The sequence below is a fragment of the Crocuta crocuta genome, unplaced genomic scaffold (genome assembly GCF_008692635.1).
Source record: "Crocuta crocuta isolate KB4526 unplaced genomic scaffold, BGI_CrCroc_1.0 scaffold176, whole genome shotgun sequence".
NCBI classification, from domain to species: domain Eukaryota; kingdom Metazoa; phylum Chordata; class Mammalia; order Carnivora; family Hyaenidae; genus Crocuta; species Crocuta crocuta.
The window spans coordinates 5,065,524-5,087,617 of NW_027531905.1; the positions used below are offsets into that span (position 1 = coordinate 5,065,524).

Consider the following 22,094-nt stretch of genomic DNA (forward strand, 5'->3'; position numbering starts at 1 on the left):
TGATGTCAGATTTGGAGCTAAAGGAAGGCATCAGGCAACACGTATAATGAGAAAGATTAGGGAAAGTAGTGCCTACAGCTTCCCAGATATGTAGGAATAAAACATCAGTGTGAAGTCCCCTTATGTGGTGGTAACGGGATCCTCATCTCTATTATCAAATATTCATCAGCTACTTATTGAATCTAGGGCACTGTGCTAAATAAGGCGGGGATGAAAGGGTGTCCAAGATAGTCTTTACCTTCGCTTAGAAAAAGATAAATAACAGTAACAGTCAATCTATGATGAATGGCCGGAGCCGAGTGACATTTATTGGGTTGCTGCAGCATTGCAGAGAAAGAGATTATTGGAAGGATGTCTACCAAGGGGCACTTCTAACACTTTTAAAGAGGTCTACATAGGGGGGCCCCTGGGTGGCTTAGTCGGTTAGGCGTCCGACTTTCGCTTAGGTCATGATCTCGCGGTTCGTGGGTTCGAGCCCCGCGTCGGGCTCTGTGCTGACTGCCAGCTCAGAGCCTGGAGCCTGTTTCAGAGTCTGTGACTCCCTCTCTCTCTGACCCTCCCCTGCTCACGCTGTCGCTCTCTCTCTCCTAGAAATAAATAAAACATTAAAAAAAATAATAAAAAAAGAAGAGGTCTACATAATAAGTGTGACGGAATCAAATGTCATCTAGATAAATGAAGAAGAGGGAAGAAAATATGCTGGGGAATTGGGACCTGGCTTAAATGCCAATATAAGGAGTTCGAACTTAGAATTTGATGAGGAGATAGTTTTCCTGACCAATTTCATTGTATTGCATGCAAATATCATTTAATTGATGTTTTAACCAATGAAACAGAAAAGAAGTCAAGGATGAAAGACCCTTTTATGTCAATACATATTTATAGCCACAATTGGTTTTATCTTTTCAGAGAGAAATAATTTGCAAGATATTCACCCAAAAGTTAAAAGGGTCTATTTTGGAGTGGCAGGAATTTTTGTGATTTTCTGTACAGCGCAGAACAGAGATTTCAGAAAGGAGGAAAGAAAGGAAGGAAGACACACAAGCCTGTCGGCACTGGGGACGTGGTAAGGATTCCTCTCAAAGGACACGGCATGACTCAAGTCATGCTGTAGAAACACAGCAATATTTCAGGCAGCCTATTAGAAAAGAATACATGGCTTCTAAGCAAGTGGTTAGAAAATGAATCAGTGGTTTCCAGGCACTGGTGTGGGTTTTCCGAGACAAACCCTGTGAGACTCCTTTCATTTCCTTTTGCATGACAGAAATATAATTAATCTTCTCTGCCCACAAAATCTCCTCTCACTTAACAATTCAATTGACATAGAATGAGAAAAATGGAATCATTTTGGAAGCACCAAGAAAGTAACTCATAAAAGAAGGAAATTTAATTTTTCTGCCAATGGAATAAAAAGACCATAGAATGTAGTAGATTTTCTTATCATCTTCCTCTACCTGAAACATCAACCATCTTACCTCCTCCAAGATGAGATAACATGAAAATATTACATTTTGGCTTTAACCAAGAGTTGTAGTTAAAAAGTTTTTACTTACCATATCATACGCAGATTTGGGCTTTACCAATAATCATAGGGAATTTCTACAGAAATCAGGAAGGCATTTGGAAACGAATACTGTGCAGTGAGAGTTACCGATGTGTCCTACACTGATATGCCTTTCACTGCAAAGACTTGAGCCCATATATATATATTTATATATATCTAAATCTCAGTCCTTTAAAGCTTGACTTCAGGACCTGGATGTTCAGATTTTCCTAGAACACCCTTAGGAGGCTGACATCCAAGGCTCTACTCCCCAGTTGGCTAGTCTGTGGTTCTGATACTTTGAAAGTTCCCCAAAACACTCTTGGAACTTAGAGAGAGTTTAATCTACAGTTATGACTGTCTACATAATTCATGGGGTGTGGTGTAAAGTGAAAAAACGGGGCCCCTTATGAAAAATTAATAAGAATTTCAAAACAGTGACAGCAGGGTATGAAATCAAGTGTGGAGCTTATATGATATACGTGAGGCTGGTTTGTAATTAGACCTGCATTGATTTTAGGTTTCATACATGTTGGAATTTTACTTAAAAGTTTGGGGAGGAAAGGATTCTTCTGCTAGGGCAACCCCCCCCAAACAAAACAAAACAAAACAAAACAAAAAAACCCCAAAGACAAAAGTAAAACAACTGACTTCAATTTCTTTATTTTATATTTTAAAAGGATATTGTTAAAAATCATACAATAAAAAAGGTTTATTATTATAAGAATTAAAACATTATATTGGGGCGCCTGGTGGCTTAGTCGGTTAAGCGTCCGACTTTCGCTTAGGTCATGATCTCGCGGTTCGTGGGTTCGAGCCCCGCGTCGGGCTCTGTGCTGACGGCCAGCTCAGAGCCTGGAGCCTGTTTCAGAGTCTGTGTCTCCCTCTCTCTCTGACCCTCCCCTGCTCACACTGTCTCTCTCTCTCTCTCCTAGAAATAAATAAAAAATATTAAAAAAAAAAGAATTAAAACATTATAAAGACACACAGACTAAAAAATGAGAAAACCTTTACTTACCTTGTATTCCTACTTCTCTCCTCAGAGACCTCATATTTTGATGTATGTTCTTCCCCAATACTGATGTACTCACACATAGTTTCATTACAATTACATTACATATTCAAATGCTTTTTATATACTATTACTGTGTTCATACTGCATATTATGTTCCACACATGCTTTTCTTTTTCAATATGTCTCAAGACCTTCTAAGTCAAGCTCATCCATCTTCCGCATTCTTTTTAATCATTGTGTGATATTTCATACCATCAATTTCTTTTTTTAAAAAATTTTTTAAATGCTTTTATTTATTTCTAGGAGAGAGAGAGAGAGAGAGAGAGAGAGCGTGAGCAGGGGAGGGCTAGAGAGAGAGAGAATCACAGACTCTGAAACAGGCTCCAGGCTCTGAGCTGGCAGTCAGCACAGAGCCCGACGCGGGGCTGGAACCCACCAACCGCGAGATCATGACCTAAGCGAAAGTCGGACGCTTAACCGACTAAGGCACCCAGGCGCCCCTCATACCATCAATTTCTATAAAGAATTTTAGCCATCCATTCTCCCTATTGTTCAAGAGAATATTAAGAAAAATTATATGTCAACAAACTTGGACAAACTAGAAGAAATGGAAAAATTCCTAGAAACATATAACCTTCCCAAATGGAATCAGGAAGAAATAGAAAATTTGAACAGACCTATTATTAGCAATAAAATTGAATCAGATCAGAAAATTCCCAAGAAACAAAAGTCCAGGACTAGATGGCTTCACAGGTGAATTATACCAAACATTTAATGAAGAGATAATACTAATTCTTCTCAAACTATTATAAACATAGAAAAGGCAAGAAAGCTTCCAAATTCAGTCTATGGAGCCAGCATTATCCTGATAACAAAAACAGATGAAAACGCTACAAAAGAGAGAGAGAAAGAGAGAACTATAGGCCAATTTCTCTGATGAACATAGATGCAAAAATTCTCAACAAAATATTAGCAAACTGAGTTCAGTGATATGTTTTTAAAAAGCATTCACCATGATCAAGTGGAATTCATACCAGGAATGCAAATGTAGTTCAACATTTGCAAATCAATCAATGTGTTATAACATATTAAAAGAGAAAGGATAAAAAAAAATACAATGGGGATCCTGGGTGGCTGAGTCATTAAACTTCCAACTTTTGGTTTTGACTCAGGTCATGATCTTATAGTTCCTGAGATTGAGCCCCACATGGGGCTCTATGCTGACAGCACAGAGCTTGCTTGGGATTCTCTTTCTCTCCCCCTCTCTCTCTGCCCCTCCCCTGCTCTCTCTCTCTCAACATAAATAAATAAACTTTAAAAAAACAAAAAACAAAAAACCATATGATCATTTCAATAACTGCACAAAAAGCATTCAACAAAATACAACATCCATTCACGATAAAAACTCTAACAAAGTAGGTTTAGAGGGAACATACCTCAACATAATAAAGACCATACACGAAAACCCCAGAGTTAACATCATACTCAAAGGTGAAAAACTGAGAGCTTTTCCCCTAAGATCAGGAACAAGAAGAAATGTCCACTCTCACTACTTTTATTCAATGTAGTGCTGGAATTCTAGCCACAGCAATTAGACAAGAAGGACTAAAAGTTGTCCAAATCAGTAAGAAGTAAAACTTTCCCTATTTGCAGATGACATGGTACTATATATAGAAAACCCTAAAGACTCCACCAAAAAACTACTAGAACTGATTAATAAATTCAGCTAAGTCACAGGATACAAAATTAATATACAGAAATCTATTGTTTCTTTAAAAAAATTTTTTTATGTTTTATTTATTTCTGAGAGAGAGAGAGAGAGCATGAACAGGGGAAGGTCAGAGAGAGAGGGAGACACAGAATCTGAAACAGGCTCCAAGCTCTGAGCTGTCAGCACAGAGCCCGATGCGGGGCTCGAACCCACGAACTGTGAGATCATGACCTGAGCCGAAGTCGCACCCTCAACCGACTGAGCCACCCAGGCACCCCTCTATTGTGTTTCTTTAGACTAATAATGAAGTAGCAGAAAGAGAAATTAAGGAAAAGGCCCATTTATAATTTCACCAAAAATAATAAAATACCTAGGAATTTTAAAAGACCTGTATTCTGGAAACTAACACTAGAACTCCCCTATGACCCAGCAATAGCACTGCTAGGAATTTACCCAAGGGATACAGAAATGCGGATGCTCAGGAGCACATGTACCCCAATGTTCATAGCAGCACTCTCCACAATAGCTAAAACATGGAAAGAGCCTAAGTGTCCATCAATGGACGAATGGATCCAGAAGATGTGGTTTATCTATACCATGGAATCCTACATGGCAATGAGAAACAATGAAATCTGGCCATGTGTAGCAACATGGGTGGACCTTGAGGGTGTTATGCTGAGCGAAATAAGTCAGGCAGAGAAGGACAAATATCATATGTTTGCACGTATAGGAGGATTAGGAGGAACTTGACGGAGGAACAAGGGGGAGAAGAAGGGGGGAAATGGTGGGGGAAAGGGAGAGAGGCAAACCATGAGAGACTCTTGAATGCTGACAAAAACTGAGGACTGATGGATGTGGGGGGGGGATGGGCATGGAGGAGGGCACTTGTGGGGATGAGCACTGGGTGTTATGTGGAAACTAATTTGACAATAAACTATTTGTAAAAAAAAATAATAATACAATAAAAATAAAAGACCTGTATTCTGAAAATCATAAAACACTGATGAATGAAATTGAAGATGACACAAAGGGAAAAATATTCCACGCTTATCAACTGGGAGACCAAATATGGTTGGGATATGCATATTACCCAGAGCAATCTACACATTTAATGCAATTTCTATTAAAATATCAACATTTTTCACAGAACTAGAACAAGTAATACTAAAATTTGTATGGAACGACAAAAGACCCCAAGTAGCCAAAGCAATCTTAAGAAAGAACAAAGTTGGGTTGTTGTTCATACTATGAACAAAACCACAATAAATGTCCCTACATATGCCCCTTTTGCACATACAAGACTATTTTTCTTGTCTACATATCTATGAGTGAATAGACTGGGTAGAAAGGAACTAAGAGGCAAAAACCCAACCCCACAGCACACAATGTTTAATGATTAAGTTAGGTTTTTTCTTTTTAAAACAGGTACTAAGCTTGGTAAAAGTGTAAATGGTGTTAACTTTTGAAAAACAATTTAGGGTTATCCTAAAGGGCTGAATGTATCATATGTTTTGACTCAGTACATGTTCCATCTAGGAGTAATCAGAGGCCTGTGCAAAGATGTTCATAACCAACTCTCTATTTGTAATTTTAATGAATATTCTGATACTTGGAAAATTAGCATCTATATAACAATATAGATTCCTAAAATACTGAAAATCTTTTGCTGGGACTGATAAATAGATGCTACTTGAAGCCCTCCCTGCAAGAACTGCCTGCCTTCCAAGTCCTGCTCTAGAGCATCCTGCCATTTAGAAACTAAACCGGGGCGCCTGGGTGGCTCAGTCGGTTAAGCATCCGACTTTGGCTTAGGTCATGATCTCACGGTTCGTGGGTTTGAGCCCTGCGTCAGACTCTGTGCTGACTGCCAGCTCAGAGCCTGGGGCCTGTTTCGGATTCTGTGTCTCCCTCTTTCTCTGACCCTCCCCTGCTCACACTGTCTCTCTCTCTCTCTCAGAAATAAACAAAAAACATTAAAAATTAAAAAAATAAAAACTAAACCAAAGTTCATGCGTGGCACAGTCTGAGGCCTCCAGAACCCAGCTGTGGTCCAACTGGCTGGTCATTCTGATTAGTTGGTCCATATCTGCTGCCTTTTCCATGATTTCTATGTGTTTTGAATATAATCCCTGGAAATAATGTGAACATTCAACAATATGACTTGCTTAAGAGATTGAGGATACTGAAGACCATGCAGCTTGGTGGTCTGGAGGATATCGATAATGAGGAAGTCTGTGCAAATGTGGGGGCATGAGGCACATGATGAATCTCTGCCCCTCCACTCAAGTTTGCTCTGAACCTAAACACTGCTCTAAAATATAAAGTATAAATCTAAAGATAAGTGATATTATGACAAAATCTTTAGAATGTATTGGGGTGCCTGGGTGACTTAGTTGGTTCGGCATCCGACTTCAGCTCAGGTCATAATCTTATGGTTTGTGAGTTTGAGCCCCATGTCAGGCTCTGTGCCGACAGCTCAGAGCCTGGAGCCTGCTTTGGATTCTGTTTCCCTCTCTCTGCCCCTCCCCTACTTGCACTCTGTCTCTCACTCTCAAAAATGAACATCAAAAAACTATTTCGAGTGCTCGCTTAGGCAGCACATATACTAAAATTGGAATGATACAGAGAAGATTAGCATGGCCCCTGCACAAGGATGATACGCAAATTCGTGAAGCATTCCATATTTTTTTTTGAGTTATGGTATTGTTTTCAGATTGATTAATTCGAGTATGCTGTGTTTTAAAATGAGATCCCATTAGCGCTTTTTTTTCCCAATAGAAAACTGTTTTCTTAAAAAAAATATTTCGAATGTATTGCCAAGTGGAGGCAAAGGCAGTATACAAAACATTATACCCAATGTCATCCCATTGAAAACATACTTATTACTATTGATTCATATAGAAAGCCTAAAAGAAAACAACAAATGTGTCAACGATTATTAAATTTGGATGATGGGGTCATACTTGATTTTTGTCATTTGTTTTGTTGCTTATCGGCATTTTCCAACACTTTTTCGCAATGAGCCTGACTGCTTCCGTAATTAGGAAAAAAACAGTGTTGTTTAAAAAGTAAACTGAAACCAAAGTGACTTAGCTAGAAAAAGGCAATCTTTCTTCTTGATTCATGCCACACTTGCCATGCTTGCTTGGTTACAGTTCCCCGGGGAGAGAGCCAAAGAGTAAGCCAAGAAGGCTTGACAGAAGCTCAGCAAAAACATCTGTAGAGACAGAGGTGCCTGGGGGCGGAAGGAAGGCGAGGCCAAGAATCAGCCACATCCACTCTCCTCTCATTCTTTCTATCTCCTTTTGTTCAGACAGTTCATTTTGGTGAGGCCGCAGGCATTTTTGAAATTCTGCAAGGTGGGGAGCTGCCAGGGGCAGCCTTGCTGTTCTTTTAGGTTTGAGCATATGCAACTGTTTTTCAGGGAATACGTACAAGAGGATGTTTGACTCTCTAGCTGGGCTTTAGTCCAAGGTATAGATTTACAAAGCTGTGTACAGAGCCACTGAAATAACACGTATATTTCCCAGCATGGGATGGGGCGGCAGCTTTTATCTCAGCAGGCTCTGGTTAGAAGTGTCTTTTTGCAATGATAAACCTCCGAACAATAAATGGCAGACCCAAACCATGCTGAAGAATCTTGACCACATCTGAAAGCCTGTTAACAAACACTTTCCGGTCCAGTCAGCTCCTGGAAGAGATACTCTCAAGGCCAGGGATCTCCTCTGGTATAATAGGTGCTCAGTTCCAGCCTTGTTGAAAACTTGGGGCCAATATCCTCCAACATTGGAACGGAAGCTTGAAATCCTCATGGAGACTCCAGGAAGAGTGGGCAGTAGACTCCTATGTTCTGGGATTGCTGACCTCAGGCAGAAATCCAGATTCGTAGACTTTTTAGGACATGTTGTATAACCATGGGCCTAGGGAGGAAACTTCAGTTCCTAGAGTAGGTGGTTCCTTATATGATTGATATCAGAAATGTGCCTTCCCTGTCTTCAAGTCCTCTAATATCTACCCACGACTCTGCAATCCTTCTATTAAAGTTTCATTCTGTGAGGACTCTGCAAGTCCATTTTCCTTAAGGGTTTATTAAAAGTATAATTTAAAAAATTAAGACAGATGGGGACGCCTGGGTGGCTCAGTTGTTTGGGCAGTTGACTTTGGCTCAGGTCATGATCTCACAGTTTGTGAGTTCGAGCTCCACATCAGGCTGTGCTGACAGCTCAGAGCCTAGAGCCTGCTTTGGATTGTGTGTCTCCCTCTCTCTCTGACCCTCCCCTGCTCGCACTCTGTGTGTGCCTCTCTCTCAAAAATAAATAAACATTAAAAAAAATCTTTAAAAATTTTAAGACAGATGGGGAAAGTGCCGAGGGAAGCGATTTCTCCCATTAACCTGCAAAGCAGAACTTCTCGATACTGGAAGATGAGTAGGGAGAGGAAAGACCCTAGAAGCTATCAAGAGTTCTTTAAGCTTGCATAAAACTCTGGCCTGGGTTTATGTGGCTTAAGGATTCCTTCCGAACAGATAGGAATTAGATTTATTGGTTGACAAATGGAACTCTTACTAGCTGGCAGTTTAATGAATGCTGATATAGGAGCTTTGCTTTCTCTTGAATTTGAACTGTGGAGCACCGGGAAGGAGATATTTACATTGTTACAACTTGCTCAGTACTCTTGATTGCTTTTAGAGGGGACAGGGGGGTGGGGCATTTGAGGGAGGCAGAATCTTGGACTGTTGGTGGCCAGTGTGTGATTCTCAGCTCCCTATGTGTGGCATATTGGGGACAAATTGTTCACTGCAGTTTGGTTTTCTTCCATCCCTGCTCCTGCTCCTGGCTTCTTGAAGCAAGGTAGAGCCTGTGATATAATCATTTAATGATATAACAATAAACAACATAACCACATTTATATAATTAAAGAGACTAAGGATTAGGGAAAAAAGTTTCATTCTACATGATCAAGGAACAAATATATTTTACAAAATCATCATTATCTCTGGAACAGGTATTGTATTAGCTGTGACCTCTTAACTGTGACTGCATTTATTGCACCTAACTTGTGCTTGTTGACAAGTGCTCTCAGCAGAGAGGGACATGTATCAGGTGACTAACTGTGGCAAGGAAAAAGATTCAGTTAAGGACTTTGCTTCAGGAAAGGAGGCCCAGTAGTGTTCCAGAAGAGAAGCCCAGGAACAAAGATACTTAAGTGAGAGGTGGCCGGGGACCAAGAATATATAGTCAGTCTTCATTATTGACAATTTTCATATTTGTGAATTGACTTACTAAAATTTATTTGTAACCCCCCAAATAAACACTCTTGGTGTTTTTCTGGTCATTTGTAGATTTCCACAGAGCAGTGAGTCACCTGACATGTTTGAAGTTGAGGATGGACAAGGTAGTGTCCTGTCTTCTTATTTCAACCCTCATACTATAAACAACTGTTGTGTGTTTTTGTGTGTGTGTGTGTGTGTGGACTTTATGGTGCTATTTTTTTGCATTTTTGTGCTTTTTATCAGTGATTTCATGGTTTAAAATGGCCTTCAAGTGTAATGCTAAAGTGTGGTCAGATGTTCCCTTGCCCAAGGAGGCTGTGATGTGCTTTCCAGAGAAAAAACACAGAAGCTTCATCCAGGCATGAGTTACAGTGCTTTTGGCTGGTAGTTTAATATTAGTGAATCAATAATATACATTAAATATGGCATCTTTAAATAGAAACACACATAAAACAAAGTTATGTATTGAATGGTTGATGAGAATGTGACCAGAGGCTCCCAGGACCCTAACCCTATATTTCCCCTAGGAAAACTGTTCAGTCTGCAATTTGCAAATCTGCTAATTTGCAATGTTCTCAAAAGCTTTATAGAACATTACCACAAATAATGAGAATCAACCGTGATCTTAAATACTGGAAGAAGAAGAAAGAACAAATGGTAAATAGCTATCCTTAGGAATAAAATAAATGACAAATATTTGTATTTTCCAAATAGTCACATGAGAAAAGATTAATTAAGAGCCTCAATTTGGCAATTTGTAGAGCTTATCAAAATCTGGAATTCCTTGGAAAATATCAATGTCTTATAATCTTTCTAAATTTTCTCTTTTACTTCCCCTAAGGAATCATTCAGGAGCCAGTAATACAACAATACCAAGAAACCTCTACCTAGAAAGAGTTAGCCCATTTTACTTTAATATTTGCTTATCGTTTTTATTATTTTATTTTATAAGGCAGTCTAATTTGCTTGAAATGTCATTTTTAAATAACTACAGGAGGGGCTACTGGGTGGCTCAGTCAGTTGAGCTTCTGACTTTGGCTCAGGTCATGATCTCCCACTCTATGGGTTCCAGCCCCGCGTTGGGCTCTGTGCTGACCGCTCAGAGCCTGGAGCCTGCTTCAGATTCTGTGTCTCCCTCTCTCTCTGCTCCCCCTCCTCCCCCCACACTCTGTCTCTCTCTCCCTCTCTCTCTCTCTCAAAAATAAATAAAGATTAAAAATTTTTTTAAGTAAACAAACAAATAAACAAATAAATGCAGGAATAATCCTTCACCAATAAACATTATTTCTTTTTTTTTTAATGTTTTATTTACTTCTAGGAGACAGAGAGAGAGACAGCGTGAGCAGGGGAGGGTCAGAGAGAGAGGGAGTCACAGACTGAAACAGGCTCCAGGCTCTGAGCTGGCAGTCAGCACAGAGCCCGACGCGGGGCTCGAACCCACGAACCGCGAGATCATGACCTAAGCGAAAGTCGGACGCTTAACCGACTAAGCCACCCAGGGTGCTCAATAAACATTATTTCTAATATCTCCTCAGTAATTAAGGAATCTTCTGTTCCAGACTTAGATAAAGAATCAAAGTGCTGTTCTCTCTGTGAGGGCTCTGGATAACAGCCTGAGTATGCTAATTTACAAACTCTGAAGTATGGATTCCCAAGGGGTGGGGGATGGGGTGGGAAGTGTAGATTAATGTGAATTGACACACATATCCATCAGACAATTTATATGGAGGTAGCAGTGCTAGACTGTGTAGTGTTAGATTCTAACAAACTTATCTAGGTAAGAAGTCTCAGCTAATTGATAACATCCGTTTATGATGAGTATACACGTGCTTCAGAGAAAGCTGGGCATCAGAGGAAACAGCGGTCAGGTCAAGTGGGGCCAGTCAGGCAAGCTGGCCCAGTCTGCGGGAGCAGGGATGTCGGTGGAATGAGTCAGCCTGCACTGAAGATATAGGGTACTCGTCTCATACTCCAGGAAGCGATAAGCCTGAATCAGGACTAGAGACAGGTTCATGAGCCTTAAGTGACCCTCGGAACAGCGCCTGCTGAGGCTGCCTGGGGAACTGACCTCCACAGACTTCTCTGCTAAAAGGAACAGAGCTGAGCCCTGGATACCGTGTTCCTGTATGAGGTCCACAGAAATCATTCCTCATTGCCTTTGATAAGATTGCCTCCAGAGGCCGTTACAGGGCGGGCGCCTGGGTGGCTCAGTCGGTTAAGCGTCCTTCCGACTTCAGTTCACGTCATGATCTCGCGGCTCGTGGGTTCGAGCCCCGCATCGGGCTCTGTGCTGACAGCTCAGAGCCTGGAGCCTGTTTCAGATTCTGTGTCTCCCTCTCTCTCTGACCCTCCCCTGCTCATACTGTCTCTCTCTCAGAAATAAATAAAACATAAAAAAAAAAAAAAAAAGAGGCTGTTACAGGGGCCAGGAGCCAAAACTGGCAGATAAAGGGAAAGACAGAGGTGGGGGAGGGGGAGCAAAGCATGAAGCCAGATGCTCTGATCTGAAAAATCCTGTAGAAGTGGCTTACCTGGAGATGTGAGACGCAGGTAGTCCTGCATGGAAGCCAACTTGCTATTCCTTCCTTTTAGTTTAGGGAAAAGACTGATTCTTTTTAAGATCCTGTGGTTCTACTATAGGAGTAATAGAAGTACCTAGCCAGAGAAATTGAGTTTACGATGTGCAGAGAGGAGAGTGAGACAGATTTGTGTTACTCGTGGATTACTTGATGGATTTATATCAGGGATTTTTTTTTAATGTTTTATTTATTTCTAGGAGAGAGAGAGAGACAGCGTGAGTAGGGGAGGGTAAGAGAGAGAGGGAGTCACAGACTGAAACAGGCTCCAGGCTCCGAGCTGGCAGTCAGCACAGAGCCCGACGCGGGGCCGAACCCACGAACCGCGAGATCATGACGAAGCGAAAGTCGGACGCTCAACCGACTAAGCCACCCAGGCGCCCTATATCAGGGATTTTAACTCCCTCTGTCCCCTGCCACCTTTGAGGTACCAGATGAGAACTAAGTCTGCATAAATCCTCTCTAGAGTTATGCTTAACTCAATCAAGGCACAATACATTTTATTTATTTTTTTCTTAAATAGTTTATTGTCAAGTTGCTTTCCATATAACACCCAGGGCTCATCCCCACAAGTGCCCTCCTCCATGCCCATCACCCCCCTCCCCCTCTCCCCCACCCCCTTCAGGCCTCAGTTTGTTCTCAGCATTCAAGAGTCTCTCATGGTTTACCTCCCTCCCTCTCCCCCACTATTTTTCCCCTTCTTCTCCCCCATGGTCCTCTGTTAAGTTCCTCCTAATCCACCTACATGTGCAAACATATGGTATCTGCCCTTCTTTGCCTGATTTATTTCACTCAGCATAACACCCTTAAGTTCCATCCACGTTGCTACACATGGCCAGACTTCATTCTTTCTCATTGCCATGTAGTATTCCATTGTATAGATAAACCACACCTTCTTGAGCCTTTCGTCAGTTGATGGTCACTTAGGCTCTTTCCATGATTTGGCTATTGTTGAGAGTGCTGCTATGAACACTGGGGTACATGAAGGCACAATACATTTTAAATCAAATTTCTTCTATGCAGAAAAAGTATCCAGGAAGGCAAACCAGGGGAAAGAGCCTCATTAATCCCTCTGTCAGGTTTTTAAACCAATCTTGACAAGCACTTTCCTGTTGTGTAAGTCAGGGTTCTTCAGAACAACAGAAGCAATAACAATATATATACCTTATCCTATCGTGAACTGAATTACACCACAGGCTTTCCTAGGTCTTCAGCTTGTAGATTGCAGACGTGAGTTTTCTCATCCCTCAGCAACCACATGAGCCAGTTCCTCATAATAAATCTTGGGATGTGAATATCCTAGGTCTGCCATCTGCTGGAGACCCGGGAAAGCCAGACTGACTGCAAAAACCTGAGCACCAGCAGGAGCTAATGGTGTAAATTCAAGTCCATGGGTAGAAGATGAGATAAAATATCTAGCTCAACAGTGATGCAGAAAAAAGGGGAAAGTTCCTCCTTCCTCCATATTTTGTTCTATTCAGGTCTTGGATGGATTGGATGATGCTCACATGCATTGGAGAGGGCAGTCTATTGAGTCTACCACTCCAAATCCTAATCTCATCCAGAAACACTTTAGAGCCACAGTCAGAAATGTTTAGCTAAGGACACTCCATGGCTAGTCAAGATGACACCTAAAATTAACCATTACACTATATTATTTACAATTAATTTCAATAACTTACTTTTTGCAGAGAAGCATTTCCAGTTGAGGAAGCCTGTCAAGTTGTTTCTACCCATTAATTTTTCAGAAGTATGCAGTGGATGATGGATTACTTTGTCTCTTACACAGATAATGATAACTAAAGCATAAAATGTTTGTGTATCCAGATGTTGTTTATGCAAAGACCAGAGCAAACTATTTGGTTTGTATATAGTAGTTAAGAGAAACATCTTTCAGACATTTCTGGTTCATGTAGTCACTTTAGCTTTTATATTCTGCTCTTGTGGAAGTGGGGGGTGGCATGATCTAGAACAAAACCATCCTCAAGTTAGCCAGTCGAGCATAACATTTCAGGAGAATGTGACTTCAGGTCAAGTAATCCAGTTTTCTGACCCAAATAAAACCCATAGAATAGCCAAGATCTGGGGTGACTTTACTGCCAACATATTGTCAAATCTGTAGTCGACAGAAAGTTCCCGCTCCTTGCCTTCCCTTTCTCTTCTTTTTTTTTTTTTTAATATTTTTTATTTATTTCTAGGAGAGAGAGAGATAGCATGAGCAGGGGAGGGTCAGAGAGAGAGGGAGACACAGACTCTGAAACAGGCTCCAGGCTCTGAGCTGGCAGTCAGCACAGAGCCCGATGCGGGGCTCGAACCCACGAACTGCGAGATCATGACCTAAGCGAAAGTCGGGCGCTTAACCGACTAAGCCACCCAGGCGCCCCTCCTTTTCTCTTCTTTTAAATCCCCTCTATTCTTTTAACTCTTTGATTCTGGTGTTGATAATTTCACTCCTCTGTCCTTATTAGTTCAACTATTAGAAGAAGCTTGGGAGCCAGAAACTGAGGAGATTGGAGTCACGTGGTTGAAGAATGAGGGCAGAGGATGTGAGAGTGGCCTCAGGGTGAATCAAATAAAAAACTATAACACTTGGGGCATCTGGGTGGCTCAGTGGTTAAATGCTTGACTCTTGGTTTCAGCTCAGGTCACGATATCACGGTTCATGGGTTCTAGCCCCATGTCAGGCTCCATGCTGATGGTACAGAGCCTGCTTGGAATTCTCCCTCTCCCTGTCCCTCCCCTGCTCACTCTCTCTCTCTCTTAGAATAAATAAATAAACCTTAAAAAAAAGACTATAAGACTTTTCCCAGCACAAATTTTAATCTCCAGTTAGCATATCTGAAGCAGATCATTCTGCTTTGTTTGCTGCCCCACATTGAATCACATTATAAAAACTTCCTTTATTTACTTTTCTTTAGGTTATTGGGAGATAGAAATGGGGAGAGAGGGTTAAATAATTAATCCCAAGGTCCCATAGCTTGGTTGGGATCCCTTGCATAGGTCCTTAACAACCAGCACGTCTGGTGGCCCAAGTTTGAGTTCTGTCTTTCTGACACAAAGCAGAGAAAAACATTGATTCCAGTCAATTCTCACTTTTATTGATTTGTTTTTGCTTTTTTTCAGGGGGCGGGGGGAAGGCAGGAAGAAAAATGGCACCACATTCAAGTACAGCCAGTTTTTCCAGGCCAACGAGTAGGATTCTACTAAACTCAGCAAAGTCTAGCCACTTGGAAGAACGGAGGGAGAAGACACTCCTACTTCTTATGCAATTCTGATGTGGCTGCATTGTGTTCTGGGTTTACATCTACTATATTGTTAATCCTGACAAGACTTTGTGGGACAGTCTATGTTATTCTCATTTAACCAGGGGCTAACAAGTTCTAAGAGGTGAGTCATTTGTCCAGGATTCCATACCTAGTAAGTGGCAAAGCAGGAATTTAAATCCTAATCTCTTTAAACTGGAAAGCCAATACTTCCTCTACTTGTTCACAAAAGCAATTAATCAACAACTAATTTGAGCATCTGTTACACACCAGGTCTCGTGCTGGCATAGAGAATACAAAGATAAACAGCCAGTCCTGGCCTCACAGAGCTCACGGGCCAGTGGAAGAAGATGCACACAGGTGCCGTGTTAGGTGCTAGTGAAGACCGCTGTGCAAGCGCGGAGAGAGGCACCTGCCTGAGTCACTGGGGATCAGAAACATCAGTCCAGGAAAATACGTCTACAGGAGCTTAAAAAACAGGGCTTCTCAAATCTTTGTGTAAATATGAATCACTCTGGGATCTTGTTAAAATGAAGGTTCTGATTCAGTAGGACTGGAGTGAGGCCTGTGATTCCACGTTTCTAACAAATGCCCAAGAGAGGGCTGATGCTGCTGGTCCATGGATGACACTTCTTGGTTGTAAAGCCCTAAAGTGAAAGTAAAGGTTAGCCAGGTGGAGAGGTGTGGTAGTGAGACCGTCCTCAGAATGTGCAAAGACCCAGAGAGAAAAAGAATAAAATCAACTTCAGGGAACTGCTATTAATCCAGTGAGCCTGGATTGTACAGCATCGAATAGTGAGCCAGCGAGACACGGGGCTAGAGGCAACAGCAAACGAGTTAGCTGGAAGCACACGCACGGGCTCTGTGAGACTTGGTGAGGAGCTGCGCCTAATCCTGAGGCCAAGTGAGATGCCATTCAGTGTTTTCAGCTGATGAGTTCCTTTCTTAGCTTTGGGCGTTCCAAAAAGCATACTGGCTGTAGCATCAAAGAGGCATTAGAATGGTGTTCCCAATCAACCCTGTTGCTTGTTAGAATCACCTGAGAGCTTTGAAAAATACCAGTGCTCAGTCCCCACATCAGACAACGAAAGAGGATCTCTAAGGCAGAGCTTTTCTTTTTTTTAAAATTTTTAATGTTTTATTTATTTCTAGGAGGGAGAGAGAGAGAGAGAGAGAGAGAGAGAGAGAGAGAGGGAGAGCATGAGCAGGGGAGGGTCAGAGAGAGAGGGAGACACAGACTCTGAAGCAGGCTCCAGGCTGACAGTCAGCACAGAGCCCGACGCGGGGCTCGAACCCACGAACCGCGAGATCATGACCTAAGCGAAAGTCGGACGCTTAACCGACTAAGCCACCCAGGCGCCCCGAGCAGAGCTTTTCAAAATGCGGTCCTTGGTATCACCTGGGACCTTGTTAGAACTGGAAATTCCCCAACTCCATCCCACACTTACTGAATCGGGAACTATGAAGATGGGCACAGCAGTTTGTGTTTAACAAGCCCTCCCAGGTGACTCTGATGGATCACCTTTGAGTGGTAATGTTTGAGATCAATTAAATTAGAGGGAGAAAAGTAGGAAGAGGGATCGAGTCTACCATGAGGAAGCAGAGAGGTGGTCGTGCTAGTTTAGCCCCGCATCAGATTTTATTTTATTACCTTGTTGAGCAAGGGAGCGTACCATCTTAATGGAATCCCAGTAGTGTCTCAAGGAAGGGAGGTTAGCATGCAGCATAGTCATAGGGTAGTTTCTGGATGAAAGTAAGTGACATCGGGTCAGGGATAGACCAGTTTATAAACTAGGTAAGCTCTGTCCTGTGAACTGAATTGGGTCCCCCGCAAATTCACACGTTGGAGCCCTAAGCCTCCGTGCGATGGTATTTGGTGGGAAGGCCTTGAGAAGATAATTAGGTTCAGATGAGGTCATGAAGGTGGGGCCTTTCGATGAAATTAGTGCCCTTATAAGAAGAGGGACCAGAGGGCTTGCAAGATTTCTTTTCTCACACCACATGTGAGGACTTAGGGAGAAGGCAGACTTCTTCAAGCCAGAAGAGAGATCTCACCAGAAACCAAAATTACTGGCAACTCCATCTTGGACTTTCCAGCCTCTAGAATGGTGAGTAAATAAGTTCTTGTTGTTTAAGTCACCTGGTCTATGGTGTTTTGTTACGGCAGCCTTTGCGAGGCATTTTTGGAATGTAAGCAGTCTTATTGTGTGTGACACACTGGTCTCTGTGGAGTTACTGTTAGGCTACTTGTCTTGGAATTTGTGGGTGTGAACTAGTCTTCATGATAACAAACTGAGTCTTGTGTTGCAACGTCCCGGTTTTGCAATTATGGCTTTTGATTTTTTTTTCCCTTTGGTATCCTAAACCAATGCATAGTTGGAATTGAAAACTTATAATAGCATTGCCAGATAAAATATAGGATCCCCAGTTAAATTTGAATTTCATATTAACAGGAAACAATTTTTTAGTAAAAGTAGGTCACAAATAGTGTATGGGTTATAATTACTCTACAAAATTATTCATTGTCGGAAATTAACATTTTACTCAGTGTCCTGTGTTCTTATTTCCTACATAGGAATTTCTAACCTCTAACAAATGAATACAGATCGAGGAACATCTATTAAATGAATGATGTGGTTGGTTCGATGTAAAGAGGAAGGGGAGTGGTGAGTCAGTGGTGTCCTAGGTTTCTAGCTCGGACACTGGGTAAATCTTGATACCCTACAGGAAAATAAGGACACTAGAGGGAGAGCTGTTTGGGGAGGAAGGGCAAAGTGATGAATCACATTTTGGAAATGTGGAGAATAAAGTATCTCTGGAATATATAGGTAGATCTTCATTATTAGGCTGTTGGACATGTAGTTCTGGAGATAAGGAGAAAGATCAGGTTGCGGGCACCTGGGTGGCTCAGTCGGTTAAGCGGCCCACTTTGGCTCAGGTCATGAGGTCATGGTCTTGCGGTTTGTGAGTTTGAGTCCCATACTGGCCTTGTGCTGATAGGTCAGAGCCTAGAGCCTGCTTCACATTCTGTGTGTGTGTGTGTGTGTGTGTGTGTGTGTCTGTTTCCTGCCTCCCCAGCTTGCACTCTTAGTCTTTTCTCAAAAATAAATGTTTAAAAAAACTAAAAAAAAAAAAAGATCAGGATGGAATCACAGGTTTAAGAAACATAAGCAATTGCTTGGTAGGGAAGCTCTAGGAGTGGATGAGATCCCAGAGAACAGGTAGAAAAGAGGGAGATGTTGGAAACAGGATGTAGGTGGAAGTACCTGAGGTGTGGGGAGACCAGATGCAGGACCCAGGAGGAGGACTCTGGTCAGGAAGAGGAGCCTCCTTCTGTTCTGCCAGGAATGAGGGTGGAAGGGATGCCTGTGCATGCAGGTGAGCTGGTAGGCTTGGTGGGAGGCAATGGTCTTGGGGCAAGGGCTCTGCGTAGATTCTCTTCCTTAAGGACCACTTTTTTTTCTCTCTTTGTGACCTGTTCATTCTGGTTGTACCCATTGGATTGAATAATATAACATGATAGAATAAGAGTCTAAAACAAAGTCATTTCTACGAAAGCTAAGCTTCGGGAAAACCTTAAAATGGTGAATTGCACTTTTTTAAAAAAGTGTATTATTTTGAAAGAGACAGAGAGAGCATGAATGGGGGATGGGCAGAGAGAAAGAGAGAATCCCAAGTAGGCTCCGCACCTAATTAGCACAGAGCCCAATGCAAGGCTCAAAGCTCAAACTCATGAAACCATGAGATCATGACGTGAGCCGAAACCAAGAGTCAGATGTACAACTGGAATAGTTTGAGAAAATAAGCATTAATTTTTCTTTGAATGTTTGGTTGAGGGACACCTGGGTGGCTCAGTTTAAGAGTTTGACTTTGGCTCAGGTCATGATCTCATGGCTCATGATCTTGAGCCCTGTGTCGGGCTCTGTGCTGACAACTCAGAGCCTGGAGCCTGCTTTGGATTCTGTTTCTCCCTCTCTGTCTTTCCCTCACTGGGCGCCCGCCCTCGCAAATAAGTAAACATTAAAAAAAATTTGGTTGATTTTTGCCTGTGAGGCCATCTGATCATGGACCTTTGTTGGGAATTTTTTATTACTGATTGGATTTTTTGCTGTTTGTTAATCTATTGAAATTCTCTATTTTTTCCTGCTTCTGGTGTGGTAGGTCATAGCTTTTTAGGAATTTAATCATTTCTCCTGGGTTGTCCAATTTGTTGGCATATAATTTTTCATAATATTCTCTTATAATTGTTTGTATTTCTGTTGTGTTATTTCTCCCCTCTCATTTGTGATTTTGTATGTTTGAGTACTTTCTCTTTGATTTTTGTTAAGTGTAACTAGAAGTTTATCAGTTCTGTAAAATTTTTTCAAAGAATCAGCTCCTGGTTTCATTGATCTGTTCTATTTTTGGTTTTGTTTTTGTTTTTTTTAGTTTCTATATCATTTCTGCTCTTTATTTTTTCCTTCTTTCTCCTAGCTTTAGGTTTTGTTTGAAATTTTTCTAGTTCCTTTAGGTGTAAGATTAGGTTATTTGAAATTTTTATTGCTTCTTGAGGTAGAACTGTATCGCTACAAACTTCCCTCTTAGAACAGCTTTTGCTGTCTCCCAAAGGTTATAGGCTGTTGTGTTTTCATTTTCATTTGTTTCCATGTACTTTTTTCCTTTCTTTTATTTCCTAGTTGACTCATTCATTGTTTAGTAGCACATTACTTAACCTCCATGTGTTTGTGGCCTTTTCAGATTTTTTTCTTATGGTTAATTTCTAGTTTCAATCCTTTTGAATTTGTTGAGCTTTATTTTGTGACTTAATATGTGATCTAGTCTGGAGAATGTTCCATGTGTACTTGAAAAGAATGTGTATCCTGATGTTTTAGGATGAGATATTACAAATCTCTCTTAAATCCTTCTGTTTCTGCATGTCATTCAAAGCCATTGTCTCCTTGTTGATTTTCTATTTAGATGATCTGTCCATTTTGAAAGTGTGACATTAGGGGCACCTGGGTGGCTTAGTCGGTTAAGCGTCTGACTTTCGCTTAGGTCATGATCTCACGGTTCATGGGTTTGAGCCCCGCGTAGGGCTCTGTGCTGACTGCCAGCTCAGAGCCTGGAGCCTGTTTCAGAGTCTGTGTCTCCATCTCTCTCTGACCCTCCCCTGCTCATGCTGTCTCTCTCTCTCTCCTAGGAATAAATAAAAATATTTTTAAAAATGTGACATTAAGGGCTCCTACTATTATCATCAATCACTATTTTTGTTAACGGTTTTATGTATTAGGGTGCACAAATATGTTGGGTGCATAAATATTCACAATTATTACATCTTGTTGGATTGTCCCCTTTATAATTATATGGTGTCCTTCTTTTTCTTGTTACAGTCTTTGTTTTAAAGTCTATTCTGTCCCTTGTAAGTATTTCTATTCCAGCTTTATTTTGACATCCATTTGCATGATAGATATCTCTCCATCCCCTCACTTTCAGTTTGCAGGTGTCTTTAGATCTGAAATGAGTCTATTATAGGCAGCATATAGATAGGTCTTGTTTTTTTAATCTATTCTGTTACCCAAAGTTTTTTGATCAGAGCATTTAGTCTACTTAACACTCAGGGTAATTATTGATAGGTATGTATTCATTGCCATTTTATTACCTGTTTTGTGATTTTCTTTAATATATTTAGGTTTATTTCTCTTTATTCTTTGTCTATATATTAATGATTTGATCTATGGTTACCCTTAGGTTTGCATTTAACCTCTTTTGCATATCGCAGTCTATATTAGTTGATGGCCATTTAAGTTTCAACCCATTCTTACTCCTCCCCAAGTTTTAGGTATAAAGTGTCATAATTTGCATCCTTTTTAATTTTTAAAGTTTATTTATTTTGAGAGAGACAGAGACCGTGTGAATAGGGAGGGACAGAGAGAGGGAGGGAGAGAGAGAATCCCAAGTTGGTTCCAAGCTGGTTCCATGCTGTCAGCAGAGCCTGTTGGCAGGGCTTGAACTCCTGAAATCATGAGATAAGAGCTGAGCTGAAACAAAGAGTCAGATATTTAACCAACTGGGCCACCCAGGCACCCCTGTGTCCTTTTGTTTTATGAGTCCCTTGACTGATTTTTATAGATATACTTAATTTTACTGCATTTATGCTTCCTTTTTTTCTTACTCCTGCTCATGGCTTTCCTTTCTACTCAGTCTCCTTTAACATTTCTGATAGGGTTGGTTTAGTGATGATGTACTCCTGTAACTTTTGTTTGTCTGGAAAACTCGTTATGTCTCCTTATAGTCTGGATTATAGCCTTGTTGGATAGAGTATTCTTTGCTTCAGGTTCTTTTCTTTTAGCATTTTGAATATATCTTGTGCTCCCTTCCGGCCTGAAAAGTCTCTCCTGAAAAATCAGTTGGTAGTCTTTTGTGGATTTTCCTTATATGTAACTGTCTTTTCTCTTGTTGCTTTTAAAATGCTCTTTATCAGGTGAGCACTGGGTGTTATATGGAAACCAACTCGACAATAAACTATAAAAGAAAAAAATAAAAATAAAAATCTCTTTATCACTATTTTTTGCCATTTTAATGACTATGTGTCTTGGTCAAAATCTCCTTGGGATTTTTTGTGGAGATTCTCCATGTCTCCTGGATCTGGAGGTCTGTTTCCTTCCCCAGATTTGAGAAGTTTTCAGCTATTATTACCTCAAGCACATTGTCTGCAGGACTCTGTTTCCTATTGCT

General features: G+C 41.1%; 1 non-coding gene across 1 annotated transcript; it reads left to right on the forward strand.

Annotated features, from left to right (window-relative positions):
- Positions 1-6,850: 6,850 nt before the first annotated feature.
- On the forward strand, positions 6,851-6,957 carry LOC144240293 (U6 spliceosomal RNA). Its single transcript, XR_013337665.1, has one exon. It is a non-coding gene; the product is annotated as a U6 spliceosomal RNA (small nuclear RNA).
- Positions 6,958-22,094: the final 15,137 nt, after the last annotated feature.